Source organism: Panthera pardus, unplaced genomic scaffold (genome assembly GCF_024362965.1).
Source record: "Panthera pardus isolate Hobbes unplaced genomic scaffold, ASM2436296v1 HiC_scaffold_13, whole genome shotgun sequence".
NCBI lineage: Eukaryota > Metazoa > Chordata > Mammalia > Carnivora > Felidae > Panthera > Panthera pardus.
Genome location: NW_026526688.1, coordinates 194869948 through 194895078, shown reverse-complemented (window position 1 = coordinate 194895078; position 25131 = coordinate 194869948). Strand labels below are relative to the sequence as shown.

At 42.7% G+C, this 25131-nt stretch overlaps 1 non-coding gene across 1 annotated transcript; it reads left to right on the top strand.

Annotated features, from left to right (window-relative positions):
* Window positions 1-314: 314 nt before the first annotated feature.
* Window positions 315-387, top strand: TRNAT-UGU (transfer RNA threonine (anticodon UGU)). Its single transcript has one exon. It is a non-coding gene; the product is annotated as a tRNA-Thr (tRNA).
* The last annotated feature ends 24744 nt before the right edge of the window (window positions 388-25131 follow it).

The window sequence follows — 25131 nt, the reverse complement described above, 5'->3', positions numbered from 1 at the left end:
CTTCTGTTGTAGGAAGCCAACATGGAAGAAAGAAGCCAAATATTTATTAAGTGCTCGGCCATGTTCTAGGTCCTTTGGGAGAAGAGGCGGGGTCCAGAGATGAGCCACACTGTTGATTTTCTCAAGGAGCCTGCTGTCTACCATCTACTACGCTGCCTAGATGGGATGGGTTTCTGCTGGAGGCAGAGGAATCTGGTGTGTGTGTGTGTGTGTGTGTGTGTGTGTGTGCGTGTGTGTGTATGAGAGAGAGAGAGAGAAAAGGATACACAGAATTATTTTCAGGTTAATCATGTTAATCAAAAGGTCTTGGGGTAGGCTCCATAGCTCAGTGGTTAGAGCACTGGTCTTGTAAACCAGAGATTGTGAGTTCAATCCTCACTGGGGCCTCTTGCTGACTTCTGCTTTGAGGTGCCTGGGGTCAGTCAAACATCCAACTTCAGCTCAGGTCATGATCTTGTGGTTCGTGGGTTCAGCCCTGGATTGAGCTCTGTGCTGACAGCTCAGAGCCTGGAGCCTGCTTCAGATTCTGTGTCTCCCTCTCTCTCTGCCCCTCCCCTGCTTGCGCTCTGTCTCTCTCTCAAAAATAAATTAACATTAAAAAATAATTTAAAAAAAGGTCTTGTGGGCGCCTGGGTGTCTCAGTTGGTTAAGCATCTGACTTTTTATTTTGGCTCAGGTCATGAGCTCACAGTTGGTAGGACTGAGCCTCATGATGGGCTCTGTGCTGACAGCGTGGAGCTTGCTTGGGGTTATCTCTCTCTCCTTCTCACTCTACCCCTTCCATGCACATGGCCAATAAATAAACAAACAAACTTAAAATAAAATGTCTTGGATTAAATAATGTTGAAAAACTCTGGCCTAGACAGAAAGATCCATGAAAGAAGAAATGAATCAGGGAGTTGGTGAGCAATCACAACTAGCTTTTATATAGACAATGTGTGGGTAACCAAATATTCATCGGGGGGCTCCTGGATATAGACCAGGCTGCCCAAATGCCTTACTGCCTTATGCCTCCTTTTAGTAACTAATATTTCATAACATGTTCTTCACTTTACCAGAAATATAACACAACCCATCCACAACATGATTTGCAAAACAAATCAATGTGATGCCTCAACATAACCAAGGAACAAGTAAAAGGAACTTAACTTAAGATAAAGTAATATGTATCATATTTTAGCATGTGAATGGTCAGATATGACTACAGGAGAGAGATCGTGAACAGATCACATGATTTGTACCCCCAAACTCCTCGTGGACACATCTGGGGCCTCTGTGCTGGCTGTTGCTGGGTACCTGTGTTCCTCTGCGTGGCTTTTCTCTCCATGCCTTATCTCACCATTTTGTGGTTTAGCCAACCTTACACATGGCAGCTGGCTTCCAAGATGGTGAAACAGAAGCATCAAGACTTTCAAACTCTAGGCTTTGCAGTCACGCAGCATCACTTCTGCTGTGTTCTTTCCATCAAAGCAAGGCACAGGGCCAGCCTAAACTATTCAAGGAGTGGGTGGGTGGGAAATAGACTCCTTCTTTACAGGAGGAGTGGAAAAGTCATGTTGCAAATGGGCATGTGGGATAAAAAATTATTGTTGCCATTTGTGGAAACAACCTACCTCAGAAGAAGAGAGCCCTGAGAAGTAAAAATAAAAAGAATTAATCTATTTATTGAATTCTTCCTATATGCCTGGCCCTGTGCTAAGGCTTTACGTGTACATGCTAAGTACATCTTCGAGCAACCCCACGAGGTAGGCATTATTATTATCTCTACTTTACAGACAAGAGAACTGACATTCAGAGAGGTAAAGCAACTATGGTCTGTCTCACAGTCAATAAGGATCTGAGACGGGGTTCAGACCCATCTCGGTCTGACTCCAAAACCAGTGGTCTTGTCTGTGCTTCATGTAGCAGCTACTTAGAGAAGAGAGAAATATGCCTTCTGAAGACAGTCATGGGGTTGGCTTGAATATTTGTATTTGGATGGATCCAGGGACTGGATACAAAAGATGTTTGATCCCCTGATAGTTAGCAGAGGACCACAGCTGTTCACTTGATGCTTTTTAGTTGATGGGGATGGGAGATAAGTCCAAGTGTCGGCCTGTGCACTCATTCCCACATAGTGGGTTAAAAAGGCGTTGTAATGTTGCAAGCCTGTGTGTTTCAGTGACTGTAAGGTGTTGAGGTATGCACCTGTACAAAAAATGTGTGGTTTTGGAGTGCCAGTCGATTGAAAGATGGCCGTATCAGTCATGCGCAGAAGATGATTCCTAGTAACCTGGAGGACAGTTGCCAGAATGATGGATGAGACACGTGTTTCCTGGCGGGACAGAACTGCTAGGAACTGTTCATGGCGAGGCATAATTTCCATGCACGGATGGAACAATAGAAAGCATCCCTGTTCCTCTTGATCTTTGTTCCTCATCAAGCAAGGTTAATCTTTCCGGGGATGTAAGACTCAAGTCACAGTTGGTGTTTGTTATTTAACTTGATTCAAAAACCATAGTAGTCTTTTTGAGTTTGAGATCAGTTTGAGATCATCCTTAACTCAGAAATTCTCACAAGGTTCTGTTTAAGGCATACAGAATCCCCCTAACATCACAGTGTGGAAGCTGATTCTGATTTTTCTTCCACCTGTATTGTGGCCTGGATGTGTGGAAGGTCTTTCTGGAAAAGCTTCGATAGCCCTGTAGCCTAAGAGTTTATTCATCCACTCATTCATTCACTCACTCAGCTGATATTTTCAGAAGCCTCTAGCTACGTTGTTCTAAACACTGGGGATATAGTAATAAACAAAAGGATATGGAGTTACTAGTCTCATGGAACTTATATTCTAGTTGAAGGGATGGGGTCCTGACATTATATACTATTTCAGATAGGGATAGGTGCTCAGAAGAAAAATAAAACCAAAGAAGAGGACACAGAGTGATAGTGCAAAGCTATTTTGGACAGGTTATTTGGGGGAATCGCCTCTACTATACTAACATTGGAGTATAGCTCTCTGTGAAATGGAGGAGGCAGCTAAGAAGATGTCAGGAGGAAGAGATCCCCAGGCATGGAGAGCAGTCAGGACAAATTCCTGGAGGTAGACATGTGCTTGGATGGGTCAGGAACAACCAGAAGGTTCATGTGGCAGGAGCAGAGTAAGAGAGGAGACACTGGTAGGAGATGAGGTCAGACAGGGAGGGAGCCAGCCTGGAACACCAAGGGACTTTCAGGACCGGGTAATGACTCCTAATTTTATTCTGAGTGATATGAAAATCTGTTGGAGAGTTTTGAACAGAAGAGAGGAATAATTTGACTTATAATTTTAAAGGTTATTCTGCTTCATATATGGGAAACAGAATATAAGGAGGCAAGAACAGAAATAGGGAGGGTGGTTGACTAGTTCAAAGACTGTTGCAACAATAATTCATAAAAGGAATTATGGCAGCTTGGACTCAGGTGGTAATGGAAAGTTGTAAGAAGTGGTATGATTATAGATATTCTTCAAAATTAAGGTCAACAGGGATTTGTTGAAAACAAAGTGTGGGATGGGAGTGAAGAATGACTCCAACTTCAACCTGAAGAACCCAAAGGATGGAGCTGCCATTTATGCAGATGGGAAAGACTATGGGAAGAGCAGTTTGGGAGAAAAAGAGAAGGAGCCCAGTTTTAAAAATGTGAAGTTTGAGATGCCTGTAAGATATGTAACAGAATATTTTAAATTAGAAGTTGAATGTGGGAGTTTAGAGTTCAGGAGACATGTCCAGGTTAGTGATGAGTATTTGCATAGAATCAGCATATAAATTGAAAGCCATGGGATTGGATAAGTTGACGTATCCAAAAAAGTCAGTGTAGAAAAATAAAAACAGAGATCCAAGGAACAGGTCTTTGAGCACTCCAACATTTGTAAGTTGGGAAAAAGAGGAGGTGCCAGTAAATGAGCCGAAGAAGGAGTGGCCAGTATGCTAGGAGGAGAACCAAGTGATGTGCTGAAGGCAAGTGAAGGAATATCAAGGAGGAGGAAGTGGTCAGTCATGTCAAATGAAGCTGATAGGTTGAGTCTGGTAAGAACTGAGAATTGGTTTGGTTAGGACATGACATTGAGAGCCTCCGGGAGGATGTTTGAGAGAAAATGGAAAGAGAACGTGGAGACAACATGGACCACTCTCAGGAAGAGTTTTTCTGTGAAATAAATGGACAACAGCTGGAAGAGGTTGATGGGGGACATTATATCATATTTGTTTGCCACTGACGATGACCCAGAAGGAGAAATGATCAATGATAGAAGATATGGGGGAGATTTGCTGGACAGGTTCCTTGAGTTGGCAAAATGGGATAGGAGCTAGTGGGCGAAAGGATTGGTCGTAGATGGGAGCCTGCCATTATCATATGGGAGGAGATGTCGTATGTATGGTTCAGGTGCATTCAGTGCCTGATTCATGTGGGAACATGTGGAAGTTATCTTCTGATTGCTCTACTATCTCAATTAAATAAGATGCAAGGCCATTGGCTAAGAATAGGAAGTAGGAAAAGATGAAAGAACTTTGAGCAGAGATAAGAAGGTTAGAAACAGGCAGCCAAGAAGGTGAGAGAAATGTTTGAATAGGGGCATGGGATACATTTCATGAACAGCAGTGCAGACTTCTTAGGAGGTTAAGTACTTGGGAATTCAAAGTGGAACCACCCATGTGCTTGTGTGTTTTCCTCCAGCCATGTTTGCAGCCCCCCAAAAGGTTGAGAATTGGTTTTCAGCATGGACTTTTGTTTGCTTGTTTGTTGGTTTGTGTTTTGTTTTTCCCCATGCAAGAGTCGGGAGGAGAAAAGTTGACAGTCTATGTAGAGGACTGATGACAGTGATAGGCTGTGGAGTTTTATGTGAACAAAAACAAAAGGGTGTGGAGTGAGGAACAATAAATCCAGTGAATTTCACTCTGGTTGGGGTTGAAGGATTGTTGGAATGTGAGCAGAACAGGACAAAGCTGGAGGTAGAGTTGGCAGTAAGTGTGGGATTCTTATAGTCAATATTTTAGAGGGATAGTAGTAGAGTGTGGTGATCTGGGATCTGACATGTAATAGGGTTGGGAGAGGGGATGAAGGACACAATTTTTGTGTGAAAGGAAGTCAAAGAATTGAGAAGCTAGAATGTTGGATGGGCCACCTGTGTTGATATTGAAAGTACCAACCTGAAACTCTCTATATTGCCACTTACTAGGGTGATTCCCTAAACACTCAATTCTTAGGGAAGATTTGTTGAATGAAAGGTTGTTCCACAATGACAAACAAGTTGCAGCTAGTTTCTCATGTGCACAGGTAAGGTAGAAATAAATAGATCTATTTCACAGTGAGCCAAAGTGAGGATACTAATCTCTAAAAATAGAGTGTAGCAAATTAGCTCTTTGGGGGAATTACTTGGCCAATTCTCTTTCCCTGGACCCTGTGAACACTTAGCTTCCCAGAGCACTAACATAATGAATTCATATAATACCAACAAGCATTCATACCTTTAAAAATGTTTCTGTTTCTATATAATTAGGTCTTAGGAAAGGAGACAAACATAAGCAGAGGGTTTTGTGTACAGAGAAGGTGATGAAAGGGGAAAGAGTCAATGGAATTTGGATTTTTCCTCATCATTATGATGGTCCCTACAGCTTAGCATTTTTTTCTTTTTGGTTCCAATTAAAAGTGAGAGCTTTGTGGGGCGCCTGGGTGGCTCAGTGGGTTAAGCATCCGACTTCAGCTCAGGTCATGATCTCACAGTTTGTGAGTTCGAGCCTTGTGTCAGGCTTTGTGCTGACAGTTCAGAGCCTGGAGCCTGTTTCGGATTCCGTGTCTCCCTCTCTCTCTGCCCCTCCCCAGCTCACACTCTGTCTCTCTCTCTCTCTCTCTCTCTCTCAAAAATAAATAAACATTAAAAAAAATTAAAAAAAAAGTGAGAGCTTTGAGGCTGACCTTCCCTTAGAAATAGTGAGTACTGTGAGAACACGTTTCTATATTTATACTGATAAATGGATGGAGTTCCCAACCTTTAGGGGTTGGCTTATTTGGTAGGTGAAAAGTATTTTCCCATGGAAGTAATTTTACATATGGAAGTCAGGTTCCTAGGCACGTCTTTTTAATCATAATGAACACAAAATAAAGAGTATTATTGTGTTTTGTCTTAATAAAGAGGGCTGTAACATTTTATGATACAGGGTTAATATAATTGGAGGGAAGATAGCCTCTCTTTTCCTTTGGATCTAGCTTAGCCAATACATAATTGCACCAATATCTCTTTCCTTTTAAGGAAAAATTGGGGTCCAGTGTGAAGTGTTGAAAATGATTCTTGCATTTGGCCAACATCTTAATTTCCCCTAGAAATAGTATCTTCTGAGAAATATAGGGGGAGGAATGGGGTAAGTCATTGCCATAGCCTATTTTGGCCTCGAGTTCAAGCATCATCCAATAATCAAGCTCCACCAGTAATAAAGCAGACATTGTATTTTAATTCCTGCCTAGCTCCCGTGTCTACATTCCAACTGGATCAGAATCTTTAGGAGAGAATAAAGTGATGTATTGGTATCCTCAAACCTCAGTGATATATAACACCAGGCCAAGATGCACTTGGGTGATGCACTTCATGGATGCAAGTGAAGGCCGACTTGTCCACCAACTTCATCAGATGCTTGTCTACCCTCCACTGTTTGAGAGTTTTTCCATGCCGTTGGCCCACGCCCTCCTCTGCTCCTCTTTCAGACCCCTCTCCCACCATGATGGTCATGTCGTTGAAGGGGATATCTGGTGTGATTTAAACAGCTCTCTGGTCAAAGGCTTCCCACCTTGTCACCATTCAGCCTGTCTGCTATGCACTCATCTATTCTTTGTTGGAAGGCCGTGGGGGCTCACGGGAAAGACAGCACTTTGGGATAGACAATGTGATTTTAACTTGGGTGTACTATCTACTTGGTTTGGAACCTTGGGGAACTTAATTAGCTGCCTGAGACTTGGTTTCCTCACATGTAAAATCAAAGAGGACAACTAGTGCCCGACTTGAGGCATTGCTGTGTGGATTAAATGTTCTCACCATGTGTATGTAGTGCCGTGTCTGCACAAGTAGGTTTATTAGCAAGGCTATTGGCTCCTTCTTATTAACTTTAAGGGGAGCAGTTACCTCCGGTTTATAAAATGAGACAGCGGAGACTCTGAGTGGGTAGGTAAACTGCAGAGCTGGGATTCACACCCAGGCTGGTCATACTCCCGTTACATTACATGTTTAGCCCCCTCTCAGAGGGCCCTTCATGTCACCTGTGAGGAAGGAGTAGTAACTGAGGTTGGGCTGGTGTTGTCCATAGAGCACTCCCAGAATGCCCCTGTCGGACAGCAGGAAGGTGCCTGTTAAGATACCGTGGAACGGGTACCCACTCCAGGCTCTTCTCACGAGTAGTCGTGACTTTCGGTGATAAAGTTTTTACAAAGAAATTATGCCACTTTCCTCCTTTCTGAGATACCAGCAGGCCACAAATAGCAATGGCTATTTTCCAAACAACAATTATAAAAAGCCATACTGTGTGGAATATCCAATCTGAGAATCTCAGCCTGATTAGAAATGACTGTAAAAACTAAAAAGCAGTATAATAGTAAAAAAAAAAAAAAAAAATGCGAGAGATGTGTAAGACACAACTTTGCCTTTTAACAATTGGAAATGAAATAGAACTTATAAAGACAAAGATAAAGATGTGGTTCCTTGTGTGGAGGGAAAACAACCAATCTCCTGAGGCTCATTGATCTGAGTACGAGAAACTGTCATCACACACCTGGCATGGCCCCTTCAATCGCCGACAAAACATACAGGGGGAATTACTAAGGCTTCGGAAGGTTCTGGGCCACAAGTAACTTCCGGATGAGAAAGTCGGTATTGGAAATATTTTTCTGTGTAAAAGTTCAAAAAGTTGACCAAATCTCTCCCTCAAAGGATTAAGCTGTCTTCCAAGAATTTGTTGTACTTACCGTAGAGACAGGTGGGGTGACAAAGTAATGGAACAAGAGAATGAAAATGGCTGAAGGAGAGCATCAGATGGAGAGATGCACAAAAGGAGGAAAGAGATCTATGCCAAAGGCGACATAGATGTTATCTATTACAAGGAAAAAGAAAACAGCATGGTCTGGTGTGGCTTCCGGCCAACTCTACGAACTTTATTGGCTTTTTTTCATCAGAAACTCTGGGGAAAGACGTAATCATTTTTCAATTGGAATTTGATTCCTTGGTAGCTGTGTAGGTGGGAAATAACTCTGGATTGCTGTGCCGGTCTTCCGTGTTCCAGGTACACTCATGCCTCACTCCTGTATTGCAGCCATCTGTTGGTAATAAATCTCTGTGTGGTTGCCATCTGTGGGCGGGGACAGAGAGTGACATGCTTCTTTATTCAGGGAACTTTGTGTATAGTTTTAGTTCTTTTTTTAAAATTTTTTTCACGTTTATTTATTTTTGAGAGAGAGACAGCATGAGCAGGCGAGGGGCAGAGAGAGAGAGAGGGAGACACAGAATCCGAAGTAGGCTCCAGGCTCCGTGCTGTCAGCACAGAGCCCGACGTGGGGCACGAACTCACGAACGATGAGATCATGACCTGAGCCGAAGTCAGACGCTTAACTGACTGAGCCACCCAGGTGCCCCAACATATAGTTTTAGTTCTAAGAAGGACCCTGGCACTAAGGATGTGGCTTCACTCTCAGATTTTTAGACAGGGATTTTTAGACAAAACCTCATTGGAGTTGGAAGCTTCTACCTCCACAAACAAGCCTGTACGAGCTTGGGCAAGCATGTGATAGCTTTGTGTCTCAGTTTGCTCATCCATAAAAAGAAGGATAATGCCCTTATAGGGTTTTGTAAAGGGCGAATGCATTTATATATGTAAAAGGCACATAGCGTCTGGCACATAGTAAGTTGAATCAGTCAGCGTTCATTCAGAAATTCGGGGCACCTGGGTGGCTCAGGCGGTTAAGCATCTGACTCTCGATTTTGGCTCAGGTCATGAGCTCACAGTTCGTGAGATCAAGCCCTGTGTCAGGCTCTGCACTAACAAAATACATCATTTTGTATTCTCAAGATGATCAGATACCATTCTAGAAAACTGACAATTTGGACTCATCTAGTCATCCATCCATCCGTCCGTCCATCTATTCATTTTTTAAAAACTGTTTTAAATGTTTATTTTTTCTCTCACTTTAAAAATACATAAATAAACTAAAAAGAAGAAGAAGAAAGTGGAAATTCCGACATTTCAACAGAACAGAATTTAATGTAGGGGATTGATTAAACAGGGATTGGAGGACCAAACAGGAAAAAAACAAAACAAATGAACAAAGGCCAAAAATCCCGACTGAGGCAGCACAGACATAGTAACCTGGGAATGAAGTTGGGGTTATGGGACCGTGGAAGCTGGGAGGAGGAGCTTGGGATCCAGGCCTCCAGAAGGGGATATGAAACATGAAACACCTTGTGTTTCTGGGGAAGCATGGGGAGACCAATCTTGAGAGAGTGGGGGAAAAAAAACCAAACAAACCGGAAATCTAAAAGCAAATCTAAAGCAACAGAAAAATAATTCCTAGGATGTTCAGTGTAGCACCATAACCAGGTGGTGAAGAGCCTAGTCTTAGATCCTGGACCTTGCCATTACTGGCTCTGTCACCAAGGTCCTTAAACTTTTTTGTGCCCTTTTTTTTTTTTTTTTAAATTTCCAATGGACTAGTAGTACTTAGCTCATAAAATTACTAGTAGGATGAAATGATTCAACATATATAAAGCAATTAAAATCATGTCTAGCATATAAAAGGCATTAAAAGTGTTGGCTGATATTAATATTTGTATATTAACATAGTTTAAATTCATCATTGCATTTAATCCTTAAAACCCCTCCTTGCCCTAGAAAAGTAGGCAGGGTAGTTATTCCTTTCCCAAAAGAGAGAGTGAGGTCCAGTGAGGTTATTTTATTGTATTTTATTTTATTTTATTTTATTTTATTTTATTTTATTTGGGGCGGCGGGGTGAAAGCCACAGAACTGCACAGCAGTGGAACTGGAAGTCTATCTCAGTGCTTCTTCTATAAAGTTCTTTCTATTATGCCACAAGGCATCATATCTTGACTCTTGGAAAAGCAACTGTTTGTTCCCCAAGGGTGGTAGCAACTGACTGGCTGCAGCTGAGCTGACTGTAAACACAGCCAAATGACCCAGGCTGCAGCCTAATCCAAGCCACTGCCACTTTGCCCGCATCTGCCACTCAATGCAAGGTCCCTGGTGATCGAGGGACAGAAGGCGTGGGTCAGGGAACCGCCAAACACCAAACATACATCTTAATTGGTTACAGGCAGTCACCTCCATCCAAATCCTTGATGGGAAAATGGTTCCCACAGGGATCCATAGAATTAGGAATTCAATGTCCTTTTAACATCAAAACTGGCTTTGGAGTTCGAAATCACTCAAGAGTGAGATGTTTTTGATTGATATTATGTTCCAAATATGGGTAGATTGTCTTGCTTGTTGCATTTGGCTTTAGGGTTGGGTTCTGTGCAAATGCATCAGAACTCTGAGACCTGAGACCGCGATGCTGAGGGAGAAACAGGAAGTGGTGCAGGAGCCCAGTGCTTATCAGAAAAGGAAGCACAGCCACGACTTGCGGCTGCCACAGAATGAAGGTGGGGGTGGGCTGGTGGGGGTGGGGTGCTGGTGGTTGTGAAATGAGACCTGGGAGATTTGAGGTCCCGTTCATGTAAGTTCATCTCTTGAATGCCCAGTGCTGAGCCCTGGGTCAGCAAGTTGAAATCGCCCTTGCTTTCTCCCAGCTCCTAGGCTGGTGGGGGACAAGTGTAAGCACACACTTCTATTACAATGCGATATGGGATGATACGATTTTGTACAAGTAGCACAGAAGAAACGATGCATTTTGCATCTGGGAGCCTGAGGTTTTAGTAAGCAGATGCCATCTAAGCAGAATTTGAAAGTATGAGTAAGAGTTTTCCGGACAGATAATTTGAGGAGGTGCATTCTAAGCAGAGGCCATACTGTATCTAAAGACCTATAATTATGTCCATGTTCAGCTTAACCCAAATTGGTTTCCTGGACAGTGTACCGATTACCAGCACTTGGTGTTATCCTCGTGGTTTTTGCCAAAGTGCTGGCTGTGTAATATCTCATCATGGCCTTAGGTTGCATTTCCTTAATAACTAATGCGATTCAGCATCTTCACATATGTTTATGGACAATTTACCTTTTCTGTGCAATACCTGTTTATGATTCACGCCCATTTTTCTATTTGGGTTGTTTGTATTTTTCTTACAGACATACGGGAATCTTCATATCTTCGGAATGTTAATCCTTTATTGGTTTTGTTTTGCAAATGTATTCTATGCGTATTTATTCTTATATACATATATGTATTATAGATATCCTACGTGTTATATATAATCATTTATGTGAATTATATATACTTATCTATTTATATGTATTTATATACCTATTTTATAGCATACAATAAATAATTATATATAATTTACATATATATTATATTAAATTAGTCTCATTTTATTTTGTTTATTTATTTTTTAAGTTATTTATTTATTTATTTTGAGAGAGAGAGAGAGAGAGCACACGAGGAGGGGACAAGCAGAGAGAGGGAAAGAGAGAATCCCAAGCAGGCTCTGCACTGTCAGCACGGAGCTCGATTTGGGGCTCAAACCCACAAACCGTGAGATCATGACCTGAGTTGAAACCAAGAACCAGATGCTAAACTGACCAAGCCATCCAGGTGCCCCAAATCAGTCCCATTTTAAATACATATATAATATGTATATAGACTCCTATATATTGTTATATATACTATATATATACATATTACAAATACATCTCCTAAGGCTCATCTTTTCACATTTTATGTTATGTATTGATCTCTCTTTTTTTTTTTTTTTTTTTTAACATTTTTTATTTATTTTTGGGACAGAGAGAGACAGAGCATGAACGGGGGAGGGGCAGAGAGAGAGGGAGACACAGAATTGGAAGCAGGCTCCAGGCTCTGAGCCATCAACCCAGAGCCCGACGCGGGGCTCGAACTCACGGGCCGTGAGATCGTGACCTGGCTGAAGTCGGACGCTTAACCGACTGCGCCACCCAGGCGCCCCTTGATCTCTCTTTTTAAAGAAATATTCTCCACCTTGCGTCATAAGAATATGTTTTTTTTATGTATCTATAAATAGTTTTAAAGTTTTGTCTCTACTATTTAAATATATAAACTACTTAGAATCAGTGTTTATATATGTGTTTACTTATGTGATTCAGGCACCTACTGTATTTTATTTTTCAGAACAGGTGACTGATTCTCACAGTACCATTTACTGAATGGTCCATATTGTCTTGTGTGATGTGAAAGACACGTTTCTGAAGTTACATTATTATTTTAATTCATGAAAAATTAATCTAAAAATCTTTATGGAACCCCTGTGAAGTACACATTAGCATCTTTATTTTGTATATAACTTGACCAAAGTTGCGTGGAAAAGGATACAAATCCTTTTGTCGGCAATGCCCACACTCCTATCACTTGGGGAGGCGGGAAAGTCCAATCATGCAGGGATTTGGGGAAACCAGGATTTTGGGCCGCCAAAAATTAGAAGGCATCAAAGCGCTTTCGGCAGGGGAGGGGGTTGACATACTTTGTTTGACATTTTAATGATTCTTTAGCTGTTGGGTAAAAAGGAGGTTGTGAGGAGGCAAACATGGTTGGGGGGAGACCTCGACACCAGTTAGATGGCTCCCACGGTGGTCCAGGGGTGAGGTGGCATCACTTGGGCCTCCAGGAAGTCAGTGGAGAGGACGTAAGTGAATGTTTTGAAATACATTTTGGAGTAGAACCCATCAGAACCTTCTGTTCAACTGGATTTAATTGGAGGCAGAGAGAAGGGGAAGAATCAAGGAGGACATGTCAAGTGAGCACCTGACTGTTGGTCGTGCCGGTTGAGATAGTTCTGGAAGCCTAGGGTGTCTCGAGGGGAGTCAAGGGGACACATCGATGTGTGATGTCTATGAGGCACGTAAACAGAGACATCAGCAGGCACACCTGATATACACGTTTGGAGCTGGGGTGGAGGGGGAGTCTGGTCTCTAGACGTACACATTTGGCTTGGCTGGTGACTTTGGCTGGGAGATTTACACAGGAGTGATATTATAAGGACTCCCGATTTTGGTGAGCTGGAAAGCCAGAGGGAGGTGACACTGGAGAGTGTGAATGCAGACGAATCGTTCAAGAAGCTCAGTTGTGAAGGAAAGGACATCAAAAGCAGAAGCAACAAAATTGGAGGTGTATAGAGGGCGGAGCACCTTTTTTTAAATAAAAGAGACGTTTGATACTGTGTGCAAGGAATGAATACAGAAGTAGCAGGCAAAAATAAAGGGAGAGGGGAAACTGAACCTGACCGAGGAGGCAGTGGGGGTGAGGAGACGGGGTGGAGGGGGATGGCCTTTGCTGGGAGGGCAGAGAAGCAGCGTACCATTCCCTGAAAATGGCAGAGAGAGGTGACACTGTAACAGGATGTCCAGCCGGGTGGGGTAGGTTTGCGGTAGGCTCTGCTGTTCACAAGCGACAGAACCCTTTCGATCTTATTTTCTTCACTGGAGCATGGGGATGATGATACTATCACTCACATGTAGGACTGTTACAAGGACCAGATGAGATACATAGAGCCGTTAGCACACAGCTCAGTAAACATGAGGCCATACTGTATTAATGAATATAGGTGTGCTTCAATAGGTGGGAAGTCAAAGGTATTCACACCGAGTCTCCCCATGGCTCAGTGAGGTGGTACGGGGCTGGGTCACAAAGCCCATCTGTTTGCAAGAGCTGTTCCGAATGACGGACAGGCAATGGCCGCGTGCACCGCCCTCCTTCTGCTGGCATTGCTATAGCGGGGGAAGCTGGTCTACTATGAAAATGAAGGGCCAGAGTTCAGACTGTTCGTTTCCTGGGTGATACAAGTGAGGGAGACTGGATTGAATCTCTCAGAGGGGCCCCCAAATGGCATGGTGGGTTCTAGGAAACTAGAAAAAAGGCCCCACCTTCTGGCCGCCAGATCTGTGACAGAACTGCCTGTTTGGCATATAATTCTCATAATACTCTCTTATTATTGTTTTTATTTCTGTTGTGTTGGTTGTGTGATCTCTCTTCTTTCAGTCTTGATTTTATTTATTTGGGTCCTTTCCTTTTTCTTCTTGATCAAACTGGCTAGTGGTTTATCAATTTTGTTAATTCTTTCAAAGAACCGGCTTCTGGTTTCATTGATCTGTTTGTTCTACTGTACTTTTGGTTTCGATAGCATTAATTTCTGCTCTAATCTTTATTATTTCCTGTCTTCTGCTGGTTTTGGGGTTTATTTGAAGTTCTTTTTACAGCTCCTTAAGGCGTAAGGTTAGGTTGTATATCTGAGATCTTTCTTCCTTCTTTAGGAAGGCCTGGATTTCTATATACTTTCCTTTTATGACCACCTTTGCCTCATCCCAGAGGTTTTGGGTTGTGGTGGTATCATTTTCATTGACTTCCATATACTTGTTAATTTCCTCTTTAACTGCTTGGTTAGCCCATTCATTCTTTAGTAGGATGTTCTTCAGTCTCCAAGTATTTGTTACCTTTCCAAATTTTTTCTTGTAGTTGATTTCGACTTTCATAGCATTGTGGTCTGAAAATGTGCATAGTACGATCTCGATCTTTTTGTACTTACTTAGGGCTGATTTGTGTCCCAGTATATGGTCTATTCTGGAGAATGTTCCATGTGCACTGGAGAAGAATGTGAGTTCTGCTGCTTTAAGATGAAATGTTCTGAATATATCTGTTAAGTCCACCTGGGTCCAGTGTGTCATTCAAAGACATTGTTTCCTTGTTGATTTTTTGATTAGATGATCTGTCCATTGCTGTGAGTGGGGTGTTCAAGTCTCCTACTATCATGGTATTACTATCGATAAGTTTTTTTTATGTTTGTGATTAATTGATTTATGTATTTGGGTGCTGCCACATTTGGCGCATAAATGTTTACAATTGTTAGGTCTTCTGGGTCTATAGACCCCTTGATTATAATACCCTTCTGCATCTCTTGATACAGTCTTTATTTTAAAGTCTAGATTGTCTGATACAAGTGTGGCTACTCCGGCTTGCTTTTGTTGACCCTTAGCCTGATAGATGGTTCTCCATCCCCTTATTTTCAATCTGAAAGTGTCTTTAGTTCTAAAGTGGGTCTCTTGTAAACAGCGTATAGATTGATCTTGTTTTCTTATCCATTCTGTTACCCTATGTCTTGATTGGAGCATTGGGTCCATTGATGTTTAGAGTGAGTACTGAAAGATATGAATTTATTGCCATTATGATGCTTGTAGAGTTGGAGTTTCTAGTGGTGTTCTCTGGTCCTTTCTAATCTTTGTTGCTTTTGGTATTTATATACACACACACACACACATATGTACATATGTGTGTGTGTGTGTGTATATATACACACATATATATATACGTGTATATATACACGTGTATATATAGGTTTTTTTTTTTTTTCATCTTTTCTCCCCTCAGAGAGTCCCCGTTAAAATTTCTTGCAGGGCTGGTGTAGTGGTCATAAACTCCTTTAATTTTTGTTTGTCTGGGAAACTTTTCATCTCTCCTTCTATTTTGAATGACAGCCCTGCTGGATAAGGAATTCTTGGGTACATATTTTTCTGATTCAGCACATTGAATATATCCTGCCACTCCTTTCTGGCCTGCCAAGTTTCTGTGGATAGGTCTACTGCAAACCTGATCTGTCTTCCCTTGTAGGTTAGGGACTTTTTTTCCCTTGCTGCTTTCATGAGTCTCTCCTTGCCTGAGTATTTTGTGAATTTGACTATGATATGCCTTGTTGATGGTCAGGTTTTGTTGAACCTCGTGGGGGTCTTCTGTGCTTCCTGGATTTTGATGTCTGTGTCTTTCTCCAGACTAGGAAAGTTTTCTGCTATGATTTGCTCACATAACCTGTCTACCCCTATTTCTCCTCCTCCTCTGGGACCCCTATGATTCTGATGTTCCTTTTTAATGAGTCACTGATTCCTCTAATTCTTAAATCGTGCTCTTTTGCCTTAATCTCCCTCTTTTTTTCTGCTTCGTTATTCTCTATAAGTTTGTCCTCTAAATCGCTGATTCTCTGTCCTGCCTCATCCATCCTTGCCACCGCAGCATCCATCCGTGATTGCAGCTCAGTTATAACGTTTTTAATTTCACTCTGGCTATTTATTACTTCTTTTATCTCTGCATAAAGGGATTCTAATCTATTTTCGACTCCAGCTAGTATTCCTATTATTGTGATTCTAAATTCTGGTTCATACATCTTGCTTGTATCTGTGTTGGTTAAATCCCTGGCTGTCATTTCTTCGTGCTCTTTCTTTTGGGGTGAATTCCTTCGTTTTGTCATTTTGAAGGGAGAAAAGGTATTAATGAGGTAGAAAAATTGAAATTAAAAAAACTAAAATTAAAAAAAATATTAACATTAAAAGTTAAACACACACACACACACACACACACAGAGAAATCGAATAGATGATACTAGATCCTAGGTGTGTTTTGGTCTGGGTGTGGAAAGTGGTTTGACAGATTAGAGAAAAAAAAAGGGGGGGGGAGAAAAAGAAAAAAAAAAGGAAATCGTTTGATAATTTGAAAAAATGAATACACTGAAGTAGACTAAAATGAGAGGATGGAGGTAAAATAGAATTTGAAAAAATATACACAAAAGTAAATATAGTAGAAAAAAGTTAAAAATATTTTTAATAAAAATTAAAAATAAATATGAATTTTTTCATTTTCTGTATTTAAACAAAGAAAAGAAATGAAAAAGAGAAAAAAGATAAAAAAGGAAAAAAAGAAGAAAAAAAGAAAAGAAAAAAAGACATCATTTGAAAATTTGAAAAAGTGACTACACTGTAGTAAACTAAAATAAAATGATGGGAGTAAGATAGAATTTGAAAAAATTTACCTAAAAGCAAAAAATATAGTAATAAAAATTAAATAAAAATATTTTTGAAAGAAATTGAACGTAAAAATGAACTTTTTCTCTTTCTGCATTCAAGTAAAAAATGAAAAAGAAAAAAGAAAGAAAAAAGGAAATTGTTTGAAAATTTGAAAAGGCGAGTACACTGAAGTAGACTAAAATAAAATGATGGAAGTAAAGTAGAATTTGAAAAATTTTACACAAAAGTAAAAAATATAGTAATAAAAACTAAAGAGATATTTTTAATAAAAACTGAAAATAAAAATGAACTTTTTCTCTTTCTGTATTCAAGAAAAAGAAAAGAATTGTAAAAGAGAAAAAGGAAAAAGAAAAAAAAAGAAGAAAATGGAACAGATGAACCTGCTAACGGATTGAAATAGGACTGCAATTGCTTCGTTTTCCCCTAGAGGTCAGTCTATGTATCTCTTTATAGTCCATCAATTAAGCCGGTGGTGAGGCTTGTGTTCTTGAGGAGAGAAGTTGGCCCATTTGGGCGGGGCTCGGTGTAACACCTCCGCTCTCCACTAGATGGTGCTGCTAGCCTACTGGGGTGGAGTGTTGCGGCGCTGGTAGGTGCGTATGCGCAGGCGCGGGAGTGGTAAAAATGGCGCCACCCAGCCACCCAGTCTGTTCTCCCGGATCAGCAATTGCGCACCCGTCCTCTGTCTTCAGCTCCCGTCCATGCCCTGCTTTTCCATTCTCCGTGACCAGGCCCCAGGCAGTACCTCTCTCCCAAGTTTTGTCTCAGATGTGGCCGTTTTCCCCGGCCCCTTACTTCCTAAGGACGGTGGCTTTGACCCGCTCCGCCCCTCTGCGGGAGGGTCTCACCAGCAATGGCCAAATGAGCAGTGGCCGAATATTGGCTGCACCCAGGCATGCCCACTGGACCTTGCTGCTGCCGGTGCCCCTAGACTGCGGCCAGGTGCCGTCCCGTCCCAGAAAATGTTCGCGAGACAGTGTAGCAGCGTTTCAGGGGTTATGGAAAATCACAACTCACATCTGGCACCAAGCTTCACCCTTAATGACCTTGTTCCAGCACCAGCGAATGTGGCCGCCTTTCTGGGTCTGCTGGGACCAGGTGGCTTCAACAGTCTCTACCAAATGTCCTTCCAGCAGTGGAACCGCTTTTCCCCGTGTGGCCCGAGAACCTCCCGGACCCCACTCTGCTCCTGGGGATTCGCCCTTCCCACCAGAGCACCGCCAGGTATGGAGCTGCGGAGTTGCAGCCTCTGCGCGTCTCTCGTTTACAGTCTTAATGGAATTTAAACCCTCTCCTTTCTCCTTTCTCCCTTTTTAGTTTAGTCCCTGCGGCTGTTTCCAGTTTTCCACTTTCTCTCCAGCTGCTTTTGGGGAGGGGTGCTTTTCCCGTATTCTCCCCTCCTCCCCAGTCTCCGTCCTCTCTCCGCCCGCAAAAGCGGTTCCTTACCTTTCGCGGCTTCTTGCTCCCCAAGTTCAGCTCTCCGCGCCGCGTATCTGCTGAATTCTGTGGTTCAGGTTGTGCACCTTGTTGTGTTAATCCTCCAATCAGTTTTCTAGGCGTGTAGGATGGTTTAGTGTTGGTCTGGCTCTATTTCATGGACGCGAGACACATAAAAAGCTTCCATGCTATTCTGCCATCTTGGTTCCTCCCCCTTTAGTCAAAGGTAGTTGTGAAGACAGCTTCCAAAAGGGTTCTTATGGGGATCCAAATGTAGGGTTGATCCTGGGGTTCCTTCACCATTTAACTGTGACTCAGTCAGCATCTGGAAAAGCATTTGGTCTGAACAACTGATGATTCTCATCTAGTGCTAGAACCTCACTAAGCTATTCCTGCCTGAGAGATGGAGACGACTCTTGCCCCTTGTAGATGTATGGAAGGTTTGGTTGACAGGAGGCTGTCCCCCAATGCATCAGAAATAGCTAGGCATGTGCTATGTTGATTACTCACTGTTTTTTTCCTGTTTACCAACAGGGTTGCCTAAGAAAACATTTATTGGAGGTCCTCTCTGCTAGGTGCTAAAAGTCTGATAATCACCCAGATAGATCTAGGCCTGTTTTTTTTTTTTTTTTTTTTTTTTAACCACAGTAGCCCCAGAAGAAGCTTCATTACCCAGTAGAGTGTGTTTTGATATTTTACCCAATGTTTTGGGCTCAGCTTAATTGTATTCATCAACTATCATGTACTTAGAAGATTATTTCGTCCAAATGGTGTGTGTGGTATGCAGCATAATTCCTGGCACACACAGGGCGTGCCATAGTATCGGAAAGAAAATCCAATTTGGGAAGGTGTCGTCTGGGTAACGTAATTTCTGTTTTCGTGCAGTATGGAGGGAAGAGTGTAAGTGGTAGGGAATTAACACTTGTTTAGCATTTATTATGTAACATTTGTTATGTAATTTTGTGGCACTTTAAATACATCTGTTAATATGATTCTTTTTAATTGTCTGCTTTTTTTTTTTTTTTTTTTTTTTTAATGAGAGACCTGAGATCCAGAAATGATACGTAACTACTTTATGTCATTAGCTATTCTGTAGCAGAGACCCGATTTAAATCATGGACTGTCTGACTCCAAAGATTATACTTATTCTATTTCTACGTGTTTTCTACCATTGCAGGAATTACTGTTATAATCAGATGCAAAAGCCCCCTGACAGTGATATTACATAAGTAAAAGCTCCATGATAATTTGGGGTCTCCAGGTCCTGCCGGCCTGGTGTCAGGCTTTCTCCAGCTTCACTGTCACTGACCACAGAGGTCCCAAAGGCTGTAGACCAGAATAGACCCCAGATGGATGATGGCACGAAATTACAAATTGGAGAGAAGATAAGTGCTGTTGCTGTTTTTAACCATGGTGATAATAAGGACTTACACTGACATGATGCTTTATGGGTTGCAAAACACTTATCCACATGTCCACACTCCTGGGAACTAGGCAAGGCAGGGGTCAGCAAGCTTAGGTCCCTCCCCCGAGCTTGCCCTGCTGGTTTGTGGCCTGGCTGAGTCCAGTGATACGTAGAATCATGAAAGACACTCTCAGTTCGGAGAGACCATGCATACACCAACAACAAGCTAACCTAGCAGATACACAGATTTATAGCTAGGCTTAAAATAGTAACGACACCATTTCATAACAGCTCACAATTTATTTTTTTCTGTTGGAAAGGAAAGATGCCCTTTCTTCTTTCTTCCTTTGTGCTTGGTCAGAAAACCCAGTTGTGGGTTGCAGTCAGGAGCAGATAATGGGGTCCTCTCAGTTCGTTCAATTTCCAGACCGTCACAAAGGAGGGGAAAGCTTTTCAGTCATTTGGAAATGGTAATAAACAAGACTTTGAGTCAGGCAATTTGCAAGAGACCTGAGCAATTATGACACTTTAACCTGTTCTAAAAGGAGCACCTCCCCCAAGAACTTCTTTGTTGATTTTCTAATGTATCCACCTAAAATTGCAGCCAGCAGGGAAGGCACCACAGGCACATCTTACTCTTTTTTTTCAGGAGCTAAGACACAGTTCACCTCTGAGCTGACCCACCATTCACCAACAGTTACATGCTGCTGCTTCTGTGGGTTTCAGTTTTGGTGTTTGTTTTTCTGTCCTTTCTTTCTCTGCGTGCTATTCTGTGCTCAGAGCACCCTAGTTCCTCTGGAGACAGGCAATTTTGGTTTCAAAGGAGCACATTGTGGATTTAGGGAACATAGTATCTGTGGTTGGTTGCCAGCTCCACCAATTTGAGTCTTTGTGATTTCATAAGCCTCACTCTCTTCATCTGTGAAATGGGAAGAAGACCAGTCTCTGAGGGCTTAGTGGGTGAAATACAACACAGTGAAAAAATACTTTGCACAGAAAACTGATCGTTACTCTCTGAATTATAGTGTCCTTTCACATTTATGGCTCTCTCTCTTCTTTCGAACGTTACCCTCCATTTCCAGCAAAATGTGCCTTCCTCAAATTCCTTTCAACTTGTCCTTTGTCATTCTTTTTTGAAAGGCCCGGGGCTCTGTAAGGGTTAATTTTAGGTGTCAACTGAGCCCTGGTGCCCAGATATTTGGCCAAACAATATTCTGGATGTTTCTGTGATGGTGTTGAGGATGCAATTAACATTTAGATCCGTGGACTTTGAGTAAAGCATATTGCCCTTCACAGCATGGGTGGGCCTCATCTAATCAATTGAAGTCTCGAACAGAAGATCAGCCTCCTCGGAGCAAGAGGGAATTCTGCAGCAGATGGCTTTCAGACTCAAACTGTAGTACTGGATTTTCCTGGGACTTTGGCCTGCTGTCCCACACCGCAGATTTTGGACGTACCAACCCCAAAATCATGTGATCCGGTTCCTTAAAATAATCTCATTCTGAATATATTCATATACTATTGGTTCTGTTTCCCTGGCCAGCACTGACTAATACAGGCCGGTTTGTGATAGCACCCTGCTGAGGTTGCCACTGAGCTGGGGCCATGGACCCTCACCAGGGCCTGTAAGCTGCTGATCCGTCAGGATACTGGGCTGGGAGCTGGTGCATGATGACCCCCAGGTCGGTCTCCTGCTGCTGACGTGGCACCAGCATGATGGGAACGGACCCATCGGTACTCATGCCTCATGAAGGATGCCCTGGGGCTCTTGCTCCCTTTCTGTGACCTTCCTTCTCCAACAACCCCAGACAAAGCACAGATATTTTCCAGGCATGTTCCTCTTCCAGATATTGGGAGATTTGGGGATGCTGCGTCTGGCGGTAGCATCATGTGGCTCCCCTCCTTGGGCAGCAAGGTGGTTCCCTACTCCACCACATTGTCTGCAAAAACCCAAGCGCGTTTATCCTCTTCCTGTCCTTTGGATGTGACATGCCCTTTTTGCTACCATTCATCTGCACGGTTTCCTCCTTTCTGACGTGGCTTCCCTGATTCCACTCAGGGCTGCCCAGTCTTCAAGACCCTTCTCAAGTCCCGTGTCCCTCCACAAACTCTTCCTGATGGCTCCTGCCTCATCCTGGCTCCTTCTCCCCTGAGCTTCAGCACCCCTGACAGACCTGAATCACTGGTATGGTTTTGAGTTTTGTTAAAGTGTCTGTTTTAGATCTTAACTGAGGTGAGAGCTTTTATCTTTTTAAAAAATATTTTTTAAAGTTCACTTATTTATTTACAGGGAGAGAGGGAGAGTGCATGTGAGCAGGGGAGGGGTAGACAGAGAGGGAGAGAGAGAGAATCCTAAGCACGCTCTGCATTGCCAGAGCAGAGCCCGACGCAGAGCTCAATCTCATGAACTGTGGGATCATGACCTGAGTTGAAACCTAGAGTCGGCCACTCAACCGAGGGGGCGACCCAGGAGCCCCTGAGGTGAGAGATTTTAAACTCAAGCAGTGAGAAATGGTTAACTGAGGAACTACTTACTATTCACTTAGTATTTGTCTCTGGTAAATTAGGGTACAATACCTGGTTTGTATTCTTAAGTGGCTCATATCTAATGGGAGAGATAGAACAAAACCCAGAAAATTAAAATGCACTGTTACGAGTGTTATCGTAGAGATCTGTACAAAGCCCTTAGGGGGACGGGCTGACTGTGGAGAAGGGCCCATTGTTGAGCACCTGTCGTGCTCTGAGCTCTGCACGAGGGATGCGTATGCACCATCTTATTTAGTTTTTTATTTTATTTTACTTTTTAACTTTAAGTAAGCTCCTTGCCCAATACGGGGCTTGAGCTCACGACCCTGAGATCAAGAGTTGCGCACTACCAACTGAGCCAGCATGGCGCCCCCATCTTATTTAACACTTACAACCATCCTGTGTGGAGCAGTGGCGTCACCTTCCTAATGAGACCAAGACAGCAGTGACTTGCCATGTTCGGAGAATTTGGGGGAGTCCATGGGTCTATTGGCTCCAAAGCCCAGGCACTTTTTCCATTACTCTGCCCTCCGGGAAGGTTGATTACAAGTCCTGCTCTACCTCTGACCCAAACTCTTGCCTCTTTTCAGTAATTTTTGGGCTATCTGTACCTTTTCTTTTCTCTCACAGGAGCACTGATTTCACTGGAGACTGCCAAAGTAAGACGACAAACAAATAATAGTAGCAAACGAAAACTCTTCCTTTTTGGAGTGCGATAAAGACTCGAGTTATCAGTTTGTTGTTGAAACCTGAGTTTGAAGGAAAGAGTTTTACATTTTTTATTAGTTTATAATTTGTTTGGTAGCCAGACACCAACATTAAAAATCCAACACGTGTTAAAATATTCCATCAAATCAAACTCCGAGGCGATATGTGTTTTGGATGAGTCTTCTATAAAACTTTGGTGTTTTCGGCTGGGTCTGTTTATCTCGAGAAATAAAAGGTGCAGCTGTGCTTTTCATAGGGAAGGAGGGTAGAGGCAATGAAGGAAGGAAAGAAGAGAAGAAGAAAGGATGCAATGGGGGCCACAATGGCAGACCCCTGCAAGGCATTCTGGGAGTAGTGGTCTGACAGGAGCTCTGGACCTACTGGCCGTGGAGTGCCTGCGCTCTTTTCTTGGCTGTGCTGGAGATTCTGTGTCCACCCCCTCAGGTCAGAGGAGTGCCTCCCACTGCAGGGCTGTCTTAGTCAGCCTGGGCTCTCATAGACCGGGAGACTCAAAGGGCAGACATTTCTTCCTCACAGTTCTGAAGGTCAGGAAGGCCAGGATCAAGTTGCTGGCTGATTTGGTTCCTGAGGAAGGCCTGCTTCCTGGAAGAAATGGACGCCCCCTTGCTCTATGCTCACATGGGAGGGAGAGGGTTCCTGGGTCTCTTCCTTCCCTTCTAAGAGCCCAAAGCCCATCACGAAAGCTTCACCCCGATGACCTTATACAAACCCAATTCCTTCCCAAAGTCCTCACCTCCAAATACCGTTACATGGGGAATCATGGTTTCAAAATAATGATTTGTGGGTACACAAGCAATCAGTCCATACCGAGGCCTCCTCTGTCTCCATATTAGCATACCCAACATTTTGTCTTCTCCTTTTCTCTGTCCCTTAAAATGTCCAATGCCATTTGGACTCAATAATCCTGCTGGTGGGAATGAGGTGTCTTTCACTTGATGGATGGATCGTCCCATTTATAATCATTCTTTCCAACTTTATCTTCCAAAAAACCTCCTCCCACCTGCAGCATCACCTTTCATTCCACCCAATACATGATTCTCTGTCTCTTTCTCTCTCTTTTAATTAATTATTGTTTTTTAATTTCAGAGAGAGAGAGAGAGAGAGACAGAGAGAGAGAGAATCCCATGCAGGCTCCATGCTCAGCATGGAATCTGACGTGGGGCTTGATCTCATGACCCTAGAATCGTGACCTGAGCTGAAATCAAGAGTCGGATACTCAACCAACTGAGCCACCCAGGCACCCTCATGATTCTCTGTCTCTTAACATCCCTTTGCCTCACATGTTCCTTCCCCTTGGGTCTACCTCCTTTCATTTCTAACCCATTCTTCAAAACTCCCTTTATCAAAGCACCCCCTGATCTTTTCAGTGGGTACCTATCTCTCTCCTTCTATTATTAGCTTTTATAGGAGGTGGGAACTGAGATCCAGATCCAACTTCTACTTGTGTCATTTATCAGCTGTGTGATTTCGAGAAAATTCCATAATACCCCCAGATTCACCTCGCTTTCTCTCACTAAATGAAGAAACTACACGTCTGTCATGCCTTTGGGACTTTGCAGATGCTATTTTCTCTGCCAAGTACAATCTCTTCCTCTGATTTGTTTGGCTGACTCATCCTTCAGGTTCAGCTTAGAAGTCACTTCTTCCTGGAAGCCCTCTTTGATTCTCCAAATTGGTATTAAGTGGCCTCCACTTCCCCTGTCGCTGCTTCCTGTTACATTGTAGTTATGTATTTGCTTGTTTGTTTCTCTCTCAAGGCCCTATCCCAGGCCTGGAGCACAGAACAGATGAGCCCCAAATATTACCCAAAGACCCTTTGCTAATTTTCTATGTAAACCACAAGGCACATGGTAAGTGGTTACTCAATAAATTATAGTATTCTCTTCCTTACTTGTACCTTAGCATATCCTGAGCTGGAGTTAGTGTTATTTGTTTCTGTCTTCCCGCTTGATTTTGGACACTTCAAGACCTGGGTCCACTTAAGACCTGAATCTGTGACTCAGTTACCTTTGTATCCCCCTCCCGTTCTAAGGCAGCACCTCCCACACATACAATAG